We start from the raw sequence: 15,658 nt of genomic DNA, 5'->3' as shown, positions 1-15,658 counted from the left end.
GACCCCACTGCACCCTTTTGCCATAGGGAAGAGAAGCACAGGAGAACCAAAAAGTCTCCACTAGAAATAGCGCAGGCGGGGCGGGGGCGGGGGCGGGGGCGCGCGCTTCACTAGGGTAACAGGGTAGTTGATGGTTTATATTAGGTAGTTGTGGTTGAATGATTTGTGAGAGAGTGCTTTATAAAATATACACTCTACAAACGTAAGGGTATGTAATTCCCACCTAAAGTGGGTTGATTTGGGGAAGGAAAACTTTAAAGTTCTGAGAGATCCTCCATGCAAGTTTGCTTTTTGGTCAACATTAGTTGATGCTGGATTGGAAAGTGTATCAAAATATTTTAGATTTTCAACACAGGTTAAAATACAGATGATTAACTAGAAAAATCAGATTTTGCGAATATTCTGTTTAATGGAGGCTTTGCTATAACAATTATTATTACCTTCTAACATTAAGATGTAAGAATACCCACAATAAATCAAACTATTACAGAGGTTTCAGAAGGAAGGGATCCATGGCATCTCAATGGACAGATGGAGAGTTCAAATAGAGTGAGAGTAGCCGTTGGAAAGGATTATTGAAGTACTGAGAAAAAGTAAAAACGTAGCATTCTGACAGAACTTTGTAAACCTTCATTTTCTTCTTTATAAAATGATGATGATTAAACCTGTCTCATGGGGTTGTTGTGAGGCTTGAATACAATGATATATTTCAAGCTCTCAATACATGCCTGTATCAATAAATTATGGTAGCTGATATTATTCAGGTTCACCTGTGAACTTAGGGAGTTTATAACGTTTGTTACGTTGTACACCAGAGGTCATCAACTTTAGCGTAAAGGACCAGATATTAAATATTTTAGGCTTTTCAGTCAATGCAGTCTATGTTTTAGCCACTCAACTCTGCTATTGTAGGGGACAGCATACACCAACAATAGTAAACAAAGGGGGTGGCTGTGTGCAAATACAAATCCGTTTACAAAAACAGATGGGATTTGGCCCAAAGAATGTAGTTTGCCAACTCCTGGTGTACATTCATAATTAAGGAAATGCTAAATTTCAATTAGAGGTTAGGGAAGACAAAAATGGTATTTTTTTGTCATGGTAGTCACAGAGTCCCTGAATTTTAGTTCTTAATAAGGTGTGCTTTTAAAGGACAAGATTTCTTAAACTTAATATAATTAATTTGTGTTTTATTGTTAGCCTTTGGGGGGTGGGGGAGTTGAGAATTCCAGGGTAGATGTTTTATTTAAGAAATATTTCCCTGCCCCGAGGTCTTAGAGGTATTTACCTAAATTTTCTACCAATGTTACTGAACTTGGGTCTGCTTGTTGGTGCGCAGTAAATCCAATCTACTGACACTGGGTTGTGGTGAAGGAAAGTTCAGCATTTATTGCAGGTGCAAGGAGGCAATAAATGCTCAAAAGACCTGAACTCACCAATGGACTTCAGGGAAGGGTTTTTAAAGACAGTTTGAGGGTGAGGGACTCAGGGTATATGATTAGCTTGTGCACAATTCTCTTATTGGTTGTTGGTGAAGTAACAGGGTGATATTTTGGGAATCTCAATCATCAGCCTTCTGGTTCCAACCAGTCTGGAGTCTATGTACTGGTGGTCAGCATGCAGTTAACTTCTTACTTCTGGTGGGGGTTTTAGTGTCTGCAAAACAACTGAGGAATGTGCATCAAGCACTGTTATCTATATCCTTCAGGGAGTCACTAAAGATTTTGTGACTGCTATATGGCTGATCTATTATTTAAATTGTTAGCAGCTCTCGTAGCCCAACTGCTGTTGTTTGTTACTACATGTTCACATTCTTTCATTAATGCTTGAGCCAGCCTTTTGAGACTCAGGGGAGGCACGGGAGACTAAAGCTTTTCTATAAGCAAGAGGCAAGTAGAGGATGTAGGGGGGAGGAGTCTGTCCCAGGAAGGCCCCATAGGGTCCTACTTGGTTACACTAGGAGTATTAACATTTGGTTTTTGATATTTCTTATCCCAATGGAGTTGGTTTTCTTAAATGATCTAAGGTAGGAATGCAGTTCCTTCTTTTTCCTTGTGAATCCAGATCTATTTTCCTCAATTGATCTGACATATCACCTCTGTCCTATACAGAACTTCCATATGGACATATGCCTACTCTGAGTTTACTATTCTACTCTGTTCCATTGGTCAGTTTGTCTATTTTTTTTTTCTGCTGTACGCGGGCCTCTCACAGTTGTGGCCTCTCCCGTTGCGGAGCGCAGGCTCCGGACGCGCAGGCTCAGCGGCCATGGCTCACGGGCCCAGCCGCTCCGCGGCGTGTGGGATCTTCCCGGACCGGGGCACGAACCCGTGTCCCCTACATTGGCAGGCGGACTCTCAACCACTGCGCCACCAGGGAAGCCCCAGTTTGTCTATTGAAGCACCAGTAACACAATGTTTTAAGTCATCATATCTAGTAGGGCAAGTCTTCCCTATTCTTTTCGAGAAGGCTTCTGATCATTCTTGGACTTTTACACTTTAACATAAATTTTAGAATCAGATTGTCAAGTTCAATGAAAAACTCAGGATTTTGCTTGGAGTTGCAGTGAATCTGTTTCTATAGATGGGAAGAAATGACATCTATATGACTATTAAATCTTCCTATCCAATGAGCATTGTGTATCTCTGTTTAGATCTTCTGTAAAAATGGGTTCTGTTTCCTCCTTTTCAATCCTATTTTATTTTTCTTATCGTATTGGCTAAGGCCTCCAACAGTGTTGAATAGACATGGTAATAGTGGCATCCTTCTCTCATTCCAAATTTTTAAGGGGATGGTACTAATTGCCATCTAGGATATTGTTTGCTCTAGGTGTTCTGTAGATGGTTTTTATCATGGTTAAGAAACTTTCTTTGCATTTCTTCTTTAGTAAATTTTTTAAATTATGAATTTATATGAAATTTTATTATTTTTTTAACTATTGAAACAATTGTGTTTTATTCCCCCTTTAAAATGTGTGGTGAGTTTCATTTGTAGAGTTTTCTAATAAAATCATCTTTGCATATATAGGATAAGTGCAACTTGGTCATGGTTTATTATCTCTTTATACTTTGTTGTATTCAATTTGCAAATATTTTCTTTAGGATTTTTATGTCTATATTTTTCTTTTTCATAATGTCTTAGGTTGGTTTTGATATCTGTTACACTAGCTTTACAAAATGAGTTGGAGAATATTATCTCTTTTTCAGTTCTTTGGAAGAATTTGTATAGGATTAGGATAACTTGTTCCTTGAATGTTGTGATTGGACTCATATGTTAAACCCCTGAGCATAAGTGTTTTAGTGTAGATTTTAAAGTACCACTTCAAATCATTTAATGTCTTGTCAGAAGCTTGTCTGTTTTACTTATCTTTGTGTCTTTGTTTTCTATTTTACTGATTTCTGTTTTCATTTTTCTCTCTTTTATTTTCATTAGGCTTATTCTGATATTTTTTCTCAAATATCTTAAGCCAGACATTTAGCTCACAGTTTTTGGTCTTTATTCTTTTCTAATATGGCATTTAAAGGTATTAATACCCCATATAGTACTCCTTTGCTGTATCCCATAAGAAATATGTAATCATTTCATTATCATTCACTTCTAGACATATTTAACCATATCACTATTTCTTTTATAACTTCGAATTATTTAGAAGTTTGTTTTTTATTCCAAATATGTAAATATTTGATTATGTTTTTGTTAATAACTTCTCCATTAATTGTACTATGATCAGAGAGCAGGGTCCACATGATACCTATTCTTTGAAATTTGTTGAGACTTGCTTTATGTCCTAATAGATGATCAGTTTTTATAAATGTTCCATATGCACTTGAAAAGAATATGTTTTCTCATGCTCTACTATTCTGTTGGGTCACACTTATAATGGATTGATCTTCTTTGTCCCTGAAAACACTTTTTGTCTCAAAGTCTTTCTTCTGTTAGATTAATATATCCAGTGGGGGTTAGACTTTCTGTGGCAATCCTGTGCTTCCTGCAATATATGGTTGTCCCACATGAATGATTTAGCATATGCTTCTGTCAGATGCCCAAGAGTATGACCTATTGAGGACCAATTCCAGGAAAGACAAACCCCTTAGGATGAATAAGGGGTTTGAGAGAAAATGGTTTACCCAAAGAATATATTTTTTAGGCTGGATAGAGAGAGAAAAAGTGAAGTCAGGAGGGACTTATCTCTTAGGAGATGAAGGAAGGGGTAAAAGTCAAGAATTCTCTTTGATTTTGAAGAACACTAGAGAGAGTAGGAAAGGTACATTCTTAGAGTCCCAGAGTGAGATGACACTGTCCTTTTCATTAAAAAATTGTCCTAGCACATGGGCCATCTGCACACCCACACCTTTGATCATTCCAGATCCATTTCCAACAATAACACAGTAAATATTTGACATAATTAAGGAAGCAGGAATGAGAAGGTGTTATTATAGTTGTCTGTGATGAAGTTAATAAATTAAATATGACTCCTTTAGCTACTGTTCCCTCCATAACCTGTACCCAGCCTTAGTAGGAGTTGCAAGCTGATAAAGGGAGAAGGTGGGGAAAAGGGCTTGTCAGAGAAGGTAGTTTTATCCTTTAGCTACCAGGTTTCATTCACAAATTGCCCAGGTTAACTCTGTAAATTAAAATACAAAATTTTTCACTTGTATTTTTCTCTTTCCTGAAGTTTCTGTCTTTCTTACTATAGTGAAAGAGGTCTTAGATTCATAAGTGGGAGGTGGTTCATACTTACTTGAAAAGAGACCTTTGATGAAAATATATTCCATTTTAATTTATAGGGATATGTAAAAATACATTAAAATGTTTTTATATTTGATCTGAAATCTGTATATAGATAAAATATGTTTCATTATAAATAATAAACTATATTTCATTATGTGACTGACATCTATTAAAAGAGTTACATAGTGATATCCCAGTAATTCCACATACAAATACACACAGAAATTGCCTCTGATTTAAGATTTTAAGGATGGAGCAATTCCAGTGGCAATTTAGTGTGTAATGTAGACATGGAATAGATTGCTGAAGCAAAGGGAAGGTAAAGGGAATTTCAAGATGATGATTTATGATAGCTGCTGGCCTTATCTGGCTTTTGAGCACTCAAAATGTGGCTAGTCAAAATTGCGATGTTTTGTAAGTGTAGTATATACACCAGATTTTAAAGACTTAGTACCAAAAAAAAAGAATATTTTTGAATAAAATATATTATCAGAAGCAATACAACTTGTTTTTTCTCACTTTTTTAATGTGGCTACTAGAAAACTTTCAATTCCATAGGTGGCTCACATATTTTTACTGGAGAGTAGATAAATCATATAGACAGAAATTAAAGTACTCTGAATTATAGCAAGAAATGATAATGAACAATGACCCATAGAAATTTGCTCTTTACTTCAGTGCTTCAAATAAGAAATACTGTTTTTTTTTATTTTCAATCTTTATTCATTTTATTTTAACTCAGTTTACAGGTGAAGGAGTTAGAGCCAATATTCTTCAACAGTTTTTATTCTAAAACAAAAACAAGATGTAAAAGTATTTACTTCTTGCTATAGTGTCTTCAGATACTGAGCAACCTTAAGCGCACCTTGAGTGATGGGTAGATGTTGCTGATATTCCTAGTTTTAGCCCCGACTATACTTTCTAAGAAGGTGCTTGGGCAGAAATGTAAAGCTCATGGCAGCTCAGGCATGCTCTGACTAAGTATAGAATCCCTTTTATTTGGGGGAGAAATTAGTTTTAGTATTCATATTTGACATTTTCCTCTGCAGGTATTCCAGTAACAGCCCAAACTATGACATTTTTAGTACCAGAAGTACAGTAAGTGTTTAATTTTTTAAACTATAATTATTAATTTTTTTGACTTCACAGCAGAGAACAAAGTTAATCATACTCAGTCATATAGCACAGTGTCATTCTTTTATTTCCTCATCCTATATATCTTCCTAATATAAATTCCGCCTCCAATAAATGTCTTTAAATATGTATTTAGCAAAAATAGGTAGTGTTGTTTTGAGTGTTTTTCTGATTCAACATTCAAAAAATGGTGTTATGATACAGACAGGATGACCATGCAGTATATTGTTAAACTATTGAGAATTAAAGATAGTGCTATTAACAGTTATGCTGGGACAATAGGTATAAATCGGAACTGTCTAGACAAACCAGGATGCATGGTCACCCAAGCTATAGACTTCCTTCTCTACATTACTTTTTAAATTCAACACTGTCTAGTTCATTTCTTCTTAATGCCGCCTGATTACTAGTGTGGGTGTATATTATTTATCTGTTCCACCCCCTAATGATGGATGAATGGCTTCCTACCACCACAAAAAACATTGTGATGAATGCCCTTCTACATGTCCTTTCAAAAATCTGTGCAATAACTTTTCAGCTATGGTTGGTAAGACATAGGGAAACAGACACCTAACTTAACTAAATTCTGCAAGATTTTTTCCAAAATGGCAATCACAATGTATATCCTTACCCAGTGAACATCTTCACCAGAATTTGGTATTATTGAATTTCCCATTTTTTTTTACCAATCTCATTACTACATAGTAATAGTTTACTGCTGTTGTTATTTTCAATTCTCTGATGACTAGTGATTTTGAGCATCGTTTCCCATATTTATGCAGGATTCTCCTGTGAATTGCCTTTTCATTTTTGCCCATTTTCCACTAATTTTCTACCCTTTTCTTGTTGATTTACAGAGCATTGTCTACATTACACTCTATGTATTAGTCAAATGTTGATTTTAAATATTTTAGTTATCATTTCCTAGCCTCTCATCTACTCATCTAACCATTGACTTTGTCCATGGATACTTTATTTTTTTTAAAAGATGACTTTTGTTGAGTCATCCCCTCTCTTATTTGATGTTACAGTTTATACTTTTTTTGAATTTTATTTAAGAAAAAATTTTGCCTACCCAGCGTTGCAAGACTTTTATCCTACATTTTCTTTTATATGATTTATATTTTTACTTTTCAAATAAAGGTCATAAGAAATATCTGGAGTCCACCTTGTGTATAATATAAGGTAGGCATTTACATTACTTTCTCCATAGAATGAAGCAGCATGTATTTAAAAATTTATTGTTTCCTTATTATTTTTTCTGGTATCATCTTTGTTTTATATATGGATGTGTTGATTTCTAACTTTCTTCTTTCCTATTGGTAGATTTGACTAATCCTCTCTGCAACATGTTTCATGTAGTTGGAGTTTCAATTCTGTATGTTATTCCATTGAATTAACATACAACAATATATATATCATTCTACTCTAGATAAACAATCAGTTTTTTCCATTTTTAGTCTACTGTGATTAGGGCTGCTATGAACATTCTTATGCCTATTTTCTGCTTAACATATGTATGTATTTCTGCTGGGTGTATACCTGGGAGTGGAATTGATAAGTCATAAGGCATGTGCATATGTTCAGCTTTAGTAAATGGTACCAAAGGATTTTACAAAGTAATTGTATCAGTTTATGTTCATATTCTATTTACAGATATTGTTGTATTTACATTATTCAAAACCAGGCAAAAGGAATCTATGTAAACTATATTTCCTTTTTTTAATTTTTATTTTATATTGGAGTAGAGTTGATTAACAATGTGTTAGTTTCAGGTGTACAGCAAAGTGTGATTCAGTTATACATATACGTGTATCTATTCTTTTTCAAATTCTTTTCCCATTTAGGTTATTAAAACTATATTTCCTTTTAAAATGTGCATTTGTCTTAAAATTTATTGCTATCCATTTCTTTATAATCTTTGCATACCACTTAAATTTCTATTTGTAGTTATTTTATTTCTCTAATATTATTTGTTTTTGGACTTCATCTTTTTTCCTTGAAGAACTTTGTTATATGGTTGACCATTTTATTAGTCTTTTTTTTAAAATCACCCTTTTTCTTTTCTACTGTTCCTTTATCACTTTTATGTAGGTTACAGAAATGTTTCATTTTTAATTGATAATTGGTCCCCAAAACAATAAAGTTAGGTCATTGCAGAAATGCAAATTAGGAGCCAGAGTTTGATTATCAGAGCAGAAGTTAGACAAAAGTCAAGAGAGTAGATGATAAAACCAGCGATATTGTGCTTGCTTGGAAGTAATATTCAGAGCAAGAAAGAAAATATTAAGTATGCATAATACTTCAGTGATTAAGTAATCCATGAATCTTCTTGATGGAAAGCATTTTAAAAAGTCCCTCCTCACCTTTTTGCTTTTCCTGAAACTTCAGCATGAGGATTGGCACACATGAAGGTGCTCTTAGGGAACATACACTGTTGGATACTGTCTTTGCATTCTCCCTCTGCCTCATTACAGTTCATTGGTATTTCTGAGGTAGGAGCTTGTACACTCATCTGGAGCCCTGATTTTTGTGACTGCTGCCCAGGAATCACCACAGATTGCCTGCCTCTGGTGGCCAGTGGGGCTTATATGCTTGCAGTCCCACAGGACAGTGTATATTTGCACACTTTAAAAGCTGCTGCCTGAGGATCTGGATGCTAATCAGCATGAATCTAGGTGCTGACAGATTCTTCCCTTTGGGACACTGACAGGTCTTGGCACATCCTCAACTACTAGGAGCTATTAAAAAATAAAATATGCTGCTTGGACAATCACAAAGACAGATAACCAAGAGCTAGGGCAGGGTTGAGCAATAGGCTCATCTCCTATACAAGGCCATGCCTTCAAGACTGAGAGAGATGGTAGTTTCATCTACTGTAGAAATCAACAGAGTCAAGGAAAATGAAATAACAGAGGAATATGTTCCAAACAAAAGAATAAGATCAAACCTCAGGGGAAAAAAAAACCTTAAAGAAATGGAGATAAGTAATTTACCTGATAATGGTTGGGGAGAGGAATAAAGATGCCAGAGTAGAAGGATGTGGAACTCACCTCCTCCCACAAATGCATCAAAAATACATCTACAATGGAACAGTTCTTACAGAATACCTACTGAACACTAGCAGAAGACCTCAAAAACCTGAAAGGACAGGAAAGATCTCCACATAACCAGGTAGGATGAAAGGAAAAACAAAAGAGGAAGTGGGACAGGACTGGCACCCCTGGGAGGGAGCTGTGAAAAAGGAAAGGTTCCTGCACCCTGGGAAGTCCCCTCCCTGGTGGAGAGATCAGCCAGGACAGAAAGGGTGCTTCACATGCTCAGAGGAGAGTGCATCAACTGCTTTGTAGCAGGCAGAACAGAGAGAGACCTGCACAGATGGTTGTGCCACCACCCTGCATGCCCTAGCCTGAGACACGCATCCACTCATATGGGTGGGGACTGGGTGCTGAAATGCAGGTGTTAGAGGACTGGTGTTGGCTGTGAAGTGGAGACAGCCTGAAGGGGCTGCAGTGTATTACAGCCACAACCAGGGCTGTTTGCGGCCTGCCATAGAAACAAAACTACATTGTTAAGTGGTGCACAAAGGGAGGAGTGGGGTTGCCATAGCAGCCTCTTTCTCCTTGCACCAGCCCCCACCTCCATGCACCAGCCTCCACCTCCATGGGCTCCAGGAGTGCATGCTCCATCCACCACCTCAGCAGGCTCCTGCCTAGCAGACTCCTACTCCCTTGCCACTGCCAGGGCAGGCTTGCAAGCTCCAGCCACCACCTTGGTGGACTCACGCCTCAGCAGGCTCTGGCACCAGCTGCCACCTTGGCAGGCTCTGGGAGCAGGCCAATGGGTTGCCCACATGCAGAGGCAGGGCTGAAATCATAGTTGAGCCCCAGGGCTGTTGTGACTTAGGAGGTAGGGCTGGAATCTCTCCCCGTAGCTGTGTGAGCCACTGACTTACACCTCCACCATCAGCTTTGTAAATTCAGTGCCTGTAGGACATCCGAGCAGACAATGGGTGCTCCTATGGCTGGGATGGGTTTGGCCTTAGCAGCTGTGGGCTTTGTGGGTACATGCACATGGAGGCTGACCCAGGTCAGGATCTGGGCTGCCTCCATAGCTTGCACAGCAGGTCCAGATGCATGACTACTCCAGTCCTGGCACCTGACTTCAGTGGATCTGCGCTGGTGGCCTTGTGAAAACAATGCCTGAGAGACACAAGGGCTGATTGCTGGCATGCCCATGGTTGAGGTGGGGCTGAGGGCAGTGCCAACAACTGTGTACTTTGTGAGCCTGCACAGTGGGTGAAAGGTGACACAACAGAGCACACTCACCAGTGAACAGCTCTGGCAGAGGAATATTCAGTGGCTCCTCTCCCAGTGAGAGCACTCCAATCCCACATACCGTGCACTGCAGTTCAGAAACACAGCTCAGAAATGGATCTGGGGCTTCTGCTCCTAAAACTAAGGAGCAGACCTTGCCCCTGACAGGGCAGTGACAACCACAGAGCAAAGAGGAGGACCTGCTCAACATCCAGTGCAGGCTCTGTCCACCACAACACCAGTCATACCTCCTACCAAGGGGATAACAGCCAGCACACACCAAGGAAAGAGGCAGCAGGCATCCGTACTCAAAACAGCACTTGCACCAAAAATGTTAAATCCATACAGTCTACACAAGAGACGCTCCCACATAAAAATAACCCTCCAAGACCATAGTGGATATTGTTTCTCCTAAATTCATAGAGCAAGAGAAATATAAGTAAAATGAAGAAGCAGAGGAACCACTCCCAATTAAAAGATCTGAAAGAACAAACTATGAAACAGCCCTCTTCAGTCTAATAGACACGAGTTCAAAAAGGAGATAATGAAAATGCTGAAGGAATTAAGAAGGGCTATTGATAGATATGCAGGTTACTGTAAAAAGAAAGTAGAAACTATAAAAAGGAACCAGGAAAAATTAGAGAACTCATTTGCCAAGACAAAAACTGAGCTAAAGGCAATGAATAGCAGAGTGAATAATGCAAGAGAACTAATAAGTGATCTGGAAAATTGAATAATGGAGATCACACAATCAGAACAGCAGACAGAAAACCAAGTTAAAAAAAATGAAAACAATATAAAAGACCTATGGGATAATATAAAGCATGCCAATCTATGTGTAATGGAGATCCCAGAAGGAGAAGAAAGAGAAAGGGGAATTGAAAATGTATTTGAAGAAATTATGGCTGAAAAATCCCCACACCTAAAGAAGGAAACAGATATCCAGGTACAGGAAGCACAGAGGGTCCTGAACAAGATGAACCCAAACAGACCTACACCAAGACATAATTAAAATGGCAAAAGTTAAAGAGAGGATTCTAAAGCCAGCAAGATAAAACCAAAGAGTTAATTACAAGGGAACCCCCATAAGGCTATCAGCTGATTTCTCTACAGAAAAGTTGTGGGCCAGAAGGGAGTGGCAAGGCATATTCAAAGTCCTAAAAGGGAAAAATCAGTAACCTAGGATACTCTGCCCAGCAAGATTATCATTTAGAATAGAAGGAAAGAAAAAGAATTTCTCAGACAGAGGGGAGCTTCAAGATGGTGGAAGAGTAAGACGCGGAGATCATTTTCCTCTCCACAAATACATCAGAAATATATCTACATGTGGAACAGCTTCTATAGAACACCTACTGAACACTGGCAGAAGACCTCAGACCTCCCAAAAGTCAAGAAACTCCCCACGTACCTGGATAGGGCAAAAGAAAAAAAGAAAAAACAGACAAAAGAATAGGGACGGGACCTGCACCACCGGGAGGGAGCTGTGAAGGAGGAAAGGTTTCCACACACTAGGAAGGCCCTTCGCAGGCAGAGACTGCGGGGGGTGAAGGGGGGAAGCTTCGGAGCCACGGAGGAGAGCGCAGCAACAGGGGTGCGGAGGGCAAAGCGGAGAGATTCCCACACAGAGGATAGGTGCCGACCAGCACTCACCAGCCAGAGAGGCTTGTCTGCTCACCTGCCGGGGTGGGTGGGGGCTGGGAGCTGAGGCTTGGGCTTCAGAGGTCAGATCCCAGGGAGGGGACTGGGGTTGGCTGCGTGAACACAGCCTGAAGGGGGCTAGTGCGCCACAGCTAGCCGGCAGAGAGTCCGGGAAAAAGTCTGGACCTGCCAAAGAGGCAACAGGCTTTTTCTTCCCTCTTTGTTTCCTGGTGCACCAGGAGAGGGGATTAAAAACGCTGCTTAAAGGAGCTCCAGAGACAGCTATCAGCGTGGACCTCAGAGATGGGCATGGGACTCTAAGGCTGTTGCTGCCGCCACCAAGAAGCCTGTGTGCAAGCACAGGTCACTATCCACATCTCCCCTCCCGGGAGCCTGTGCAGCCCGCCACTGCCAGCGTCCCGTGGTCCAGGGACAACTTCCCCAGGAGAACACACGGCACGCCTCAGGCTGTTGTAACATCACGCCAGCCTCCGCTGCTGCAGGCTCGCCCCGCATCCGTACCCCTCCCTCCCCCCGGCCTGAGTGAGCCAGAGCCCCTGAAACAGCTGCTACTTTAACCCCGTCCTGTCTGAGAGAAGAACAGATGCCCTCAGGCGACCTACATGCAGAGGCGGGTCCAAATCCAAAGCTGAAACCCGGGATCTGTGCAAACAAAGGAGAGAAAGGGAAATTTCTCCCAGCAGCCTCAGGAGCAGCGGATTAAATCTCCACAATCAACTTGATGTACCCTGCATCTGAGGAATAGCTGAATAGACAATGAATCATCACAAGTTGAGGAGGTGGACGTTGGGAGCAAAAGATACATATATTTTTTTTTCCTTTTTCTTGCTTTGTGAGTGTGTATGTGTCTGTCTGTAACATTGTCTATATAGCTTTGCTTTTACCATTTGTCCTAGGGTTCTGTCTGTCCATTTTTTTTAACTTAAAAATTTTTTTTCTTAATAATGATTTTTCATTTTTTATTTTAATAACTTTATTTTACTTTATTTTATTTTATTTCATTTTATCTTCTCCCTTCCTTCCTCCCTTCCTTCCTCCCTCCCTTTCTTTCTTTCTTTCTCTCTTTTCCTCCCTTTTATTCTGAGCCATGTGGATGAAAGGCTCTTGGTGCTCCAGCCAGACGTCAGGGCTGTGCCTCTGAGGTGGGAGAGCCAACGTCAGGACACTGGTCCACAAGAGACCTCCTCCCAGCTCCACGTAATATCAAACGGCGAAAATCTCCCAGAGATCTCCATCTCAGTGCCAAGACCCGGCTTCACTCAACGACCAGCAAGCTACAGTGCTGGACACCCTATGCAAAACAACTAGCAAGACAGGAACACAACCCCATCCATTAGCAGAGAGGCTGCCTAAAATCATAATAAGGCCACAGACACCCCAAAACATACCACCAGATGTGGACCTGCCCATCAGAAAGACAAGATCCAGCCTCATCCACCAGAACACAGGCACTAGTCCCCTCCACCAGGAAGCCTACACAACCCACTGAACCAACCTTAGCCACTGGGGACAGACATCAAAAACAAAGGGAACTACGAACCTGCTGCCTGCAAAAAGGAGACCCCAAACACAGTAAGTTAAGCAAAATGAGAAGACAGAAAAACACACAGCAGATGAAGGAGCAAGGTAAAAACCCACCAGACCTAACAAATGCAGAGGAAATAGGCAGTCTACCTGAAAAAGAATTCAGAATAACAATAGTAAAGATGATCCAAAATTTTGGAAATAGAATGGAGAAAATACAAGAAACGTTTAACAAGGACCTAGAAGAACTAAACAGTGAGCAAACAATGATAAACACAATAAACGAAATTTAAAATTCTCTAGAAGGGATCAACAGCAGAATAACTGAGGCAGAAGAACGCATAAGTGACCTGGAAGATAAAATAGTGGAAATAATTACTGCAGAGCAGAATAAAGAAAAAGAATGAAAAGAACTGAGGACAGTCTCAGAGGCCTCTAGGAAAACATTAAACTCACCAACATTCGAATTATAGGGGTCCCAGAAGAAGAAGAGAAAAAGAAAGGGACTGAGAAAATATTTGAAGCGATTATAGTTGAAAACTTCCCTAATAAGGGAAAGGAAATAGGTATTCAAGTCCAGGAAGCACAGAGTCCCATACAGGAGAAATCCAGGAAGAAACACGCCAAGACACATATTTAATCAAACTATCAAAAATTAAATACAAAGAAAAAATATTAAAAGCAGCAAAGGAAAAACAACAAATAACACACAAGGGAATCCCCATAAGATTAACAGCTGCTCTTTCAGCAAAAATTCTGCAAGCCAGAAAGGAGTGGCAGGACATATTTAAAGTGATGAAGGAGAAAAACTTACAACCAGAATTACTCTGCCCAGCAAGGATCTCATTCAGATTTGATGGAGAAATTAAAACCTTTACAGACAAGCAAAAGCTAAGATAATTCAGCACTACCAAACCAGCTTTACAACAAATGCTAAAGGAAATTCTCTAGGCAGGAAACACAACAGAAGGAAAAGACCTACAATAACAAACCCAAAACAATTAAGAAAATGGGAATAGTAACATACATATAGATAATTATCTTAAATGTAAATGGATTAAAGTCTCCAACCAAAAGACATCGACTGGCTGAATGGATACAAAAACAAGACCCATACATATGCTGTCTTCAAGAGACCCACTTCAGACCTAGGGACACTAACTCATAAAGTTTATAGCTGATCTTTCAGCAGAAATTCTGCAAGCCAGAAGGGAGTGGCAAGACATATTTAAAGGGATGAAAGGGAAAAAAGCTACAACCAAGATTGCTGTACCCAGCAAGTATCTGATTCATATATGACAGAGAAATTGAAACCTTTAGAGACAAGCAAATGTTAAGTGACTTCAGCACCATCAAAGCAGCTTTACAAACATTCTAAGGAAATTTCTTTAGGCAGAAACCACAAGAGAAGGAAAAGACCTACAAAAAGAAGCCCAAAACCATTGAGAAAATAGTGATAAAGCATATAGGTAATAACCTTATATGTAAATGGATTAAATGCTCCAACCATAAGACACCGACTGGCTGAATGGATACGAAAACAAGACCCTTATATATGCTGTCTACAAGAGAACCACTTCAGACTTAGGTACAAATACATACTGTAAGTGAGGGGATAGAAAAATATATTCCATGCAAATGTAAATCAAAGGAAAGCTGGAATAACAATACTCATATCAGATAAAATAGACTTTAAATTAAAGACTATTACAAGAGACAAGGAAGGACACTACATAATGATCAAGGGATTGATCCAAGAAGAAGATATAACAATTACAAATATTTATGCACCCAACATAAGAGCACCTCAATACCTAAGGCAAATACTAACAGCCATAAAAGGGGAAATCGACAGTAACACAATCATAGTAGGGGATTTTAACACCCCTTTTTCACCAATGGAGAGATCATCCAAAATGAAAATAAATAAGGAAACACAAGCTTTAAATGATACATTAAACAAGGTGGACTTAATTGATATTTATAGGACATTCCATCCAAAAACAACAGAATACACATTCTTCTCAAGTGCTCATGGAACATTCTCCAGGAGAGATCATATCTTGGGTCACAAATCAAGACTTGGTAAATTTAAGAAAATTGAAATCATTTCAAGTATCTTTTCTGACCACAATGCTATGAGATTAGATATCAATTACTGGAAAAAAATCTGTAAAAAATACAAGCACATGGAGGCTAAACAGTATGCTACTTGATAACCAAGAAATCACTGAAAAAATCAAAGAGGAAATCAAAAAAAAACCTGGAAACAAATGACAATGAAAACACGGTGA

Source organism: Physeter macrocephalus, chromosome 4 (genome assembly GCF_002837175.3).
Source record: "Physeter macrocephalus isolate SW-GA chromosome 4, ASM283717v5, whole genome shotgun sequence".
Classification (NCBI taxonomy): Eukaryota; Metazoa; Chordata; class Mammalia; order Artiodactyla; family Physeteridae; genus Physeter; species Physeter macrocephalus.
This window is presented reverse-complemented; position numbering follows the sequence as displayed.